Below are 2,960 nucleotides of genomic sequence, written 5' to 3'. Positions count from 1 at the left end.
ATCAGTGCCGAATGTTGGCAGCTGGGTCCAGCTGACTATAGCCGCAGACCCTCAGGCTTCTCTCGCTGCCTCCCTGAGGCACAGGCCTGAACTGATGTCTGGGGAGCTGTGTGAGGTGTGCGGCCCCAGGACGTCAGGGCCTGTGAGACTGGGCACCGCGGCTCCACCATTTCATTGGTTAGGGCGTGCCACACAGCATCACAGGTAAGGGTGCGCGGGGCTGAGGAAGGCAGCTGTCTCCACAGGAAAGGTGGCTTTTCTGGATGATGTTATGTTTTGTTTTCCACATAAATTAACAATAGAGGTGGGAGAGGATTCAGCTAGGTGAGATGATTTGCTGAGGTCACACAGATGTAAATAGCAGGGCCAGGATTGAACAGGAATCTTTCTAGCCCTAAAGCACATTTCGAAGACTTTACGATGCCCTCAATTTAGAGACAGATCCCTGAGGATTTTCCAGGGGAAAAAAAATCCCAAATAGAAACATGACTACATGAACTACACACACTATCTGAAGACGCATCAAAAGATCTGAAAACAGGAAGAAAAGGATTTGTGACTTCCAGCTGGGAAAACAGGCGATATGTGCAGCACAGAGACGTTCGCCTATACTCAGCCGTCTCCCTTCTCCTGGCCCTGCCACTGCCTGGGTCAGGTACTGAAAGAACCCCAGGATCTCAGCTGAGGCAAAGTTACATTCATTAGAAGTGCCTGGGCAGGGAATAGTGGAGGAAAGGCCGTGAACTTGGAGGGGGAAGCAAAGGTTTTGTGAGGGCTGTACTCAGAGCAGCCAGCTGGTTGCCCATCCATCCATCTGACTGTCCATCCAGGTGCCCATCCATCCAGCTGACTGTCCATCCAGGTGCCCATCCATCCAGCTGACTGTCCATCCAGGTGCCCATCCATCCAGCTGACTGTCCATCCAGGTGACCATCTATCCAGGTGACTGTCTAGCCAGGTGATCGTCCATCCAGGTGACTATCTAGCCAAGTGACCGTTCCTCCAGGTGACCATCTGTCCAGATGACTATCTAACTGGGTGACCATCCATTCAGGTGACTGTCCATTGAGGTGCCCATCCATCCAGATGACTATCTAACTGAGTGACCATCCATCTAGGTGACTGTCTAGCCAGGTGACCATTCATTCAGGTGTCCATCCATCCAGGTGACTATCTAGCCAGGTGACCATCCCTCCAGGTGACCATCCCTCCAGGTGACCATCTGTCCAGATGACTATCTAGCTGGGTGATCATCCATCCAGGTGACTGTCCATCCAGGTGACTGTCTATCCAGGTGATCATCCATCCAGGTGACTGTCCATCCAGGTGACCATCTATCCAGGTGACCGTCCATCCTGGAGATGGTCTAGCCAGGTGACCGTCTATTCAGGTGACTATCCATCCAGGTGACCACCCATCCAAGTGGCCATCATCCAGGTGACTATCCATCCAGGTGACCATCCATCAAGGTAACTGTCTAGCCCAGTGACCGTCTATCCAGGTGACTGTCTATCCAGGTGACCATCCATCCAGGTGACCGTCTATCCAAGTGACCATCTATCCAGGTGACCATCCATTCAGGTGGCCATCCAGCCAGGTGACTGTCCATCCGGGTGACCATCTATCCAAGTGACCATCCATCCAGGTGACCATGCATCCTGGTGGCCATCCAGCCAGGTGACTGTCCATCCAGGTGACCATCCATCCTGGTGACCATCTATCCAAGTGACCATCTATCCAGGTGACCATCCATCTTGGTGGCCATCTAGCCAGGGGACTGTCCATTCAGGTGGCCATCCAGCCGGGTGACTGTCTAACTAAGTGACCATCCAGGCGACTGTCTAGCTGGGTGACTGTCCATCCAGTTGACCCTCCAGTCAGGTGACTGTCCAGGTGGGTGGCCATCCCTGCGTCTGTAAACCACACGAAACTGTTCACCTCACGGGGTGTCCTGAGGACACGACGAAGCCATGGACATGCGAGGATTAAACCCGAGCTGGCAGGGGTCACCTTGGGGTTTGCTCGTTGAGTCTGGATTGGGAAAAATAGGCAAAAGCAAACAAAGGGCATGCACCCAGGCGGAGCTGGACTCCTTCTGCCTGGAGGGCTTGGCTGGGCAGGTCTGTAGAGTCAGAGGATGAACAAGGAGCCGCCGCTCTGCCACGGCCTCCACGGCCGTTCCTCTCCTGGCAGCCGGGCCATGCATCCCTTTCATCCTGCTCCCATTAGACACTTTAAAGTGGTTCCAGAGTTGGATTTCAGCTGTGAAACCTCAGTGCCCCAACCTAGACCTCGCCCCATGCCGGTGCCTTCTGGAAAGGAGAACGTACTGGCCCGGCCAGGGTTTCCATTCAGATTGGACTCCTGCCCTGGTCTCAGTCCTGGTCCAGGATTTCAAAAAAGGAATCTGTCCCCAAAGGAAGGGCAGAGCAGACCCTCTTGATGTGAGGCTGCCCGCAACAGGGGTGCAGGCATCAGGGAGGCTTGGAGAGGAGCTGGGGCATGGGCAGACCCTTTCGATGTGAGGCTCCCGACAACAGCGGTGCTGGCATTGGGAGGTTTGGAGGAGAGCTGGGACTTGAGCCAATGGTGACCCCATGACAATGCGGCCGGGTTCAGAGCTGGCGTGCCCCTTCCTTTGTGTCAGGAGATGGCCTTGGACTTGGGGGACGGAGCCTCTGGAGCACCCTGGTGCAGGCTAAGGGCCTCTGAGCCTGGCCCAGGCCCGGGAGGAATTCAAGATTGCCAAAGAGATGCAGAGGCAGGGCCTGCCCTGGCAGGGGCTTCCTTCTGCTCTAGGGAACACTTAGATGAGGGGCCGATCCACAGTTATTGATTCAAAAAGTACCTTCGGCCCACGTGGGGATGGTGTCATTTCTGGGTTTTTCCCTTTATGTGGAGACAAGGAAAGGGCAGAACAGTGGTGGAAAAATTCCAGGAAATAATTCTCAGTGTGTATC

The sequence above is a fragment of the Mandrillus leucophaeus genome, unplaced genomic scaffold, assembly GCF_000951045.1.
Source record: "Mandrillus leucophaeus isolate KB7577 unplaced genomic scaffold, Mleu.le_1.0 Scaffold1151, whole genome shotgun sequence".
Taxonomy (NCBI): Eukaryota; Metazoa; Chordata; class Mammalia; order Primates; family Cercopithecidae; genus Mandrillus; species Mandrillus leucophaeus.
Note: the sequence above shows the minus strand (reverse complement) of the source record.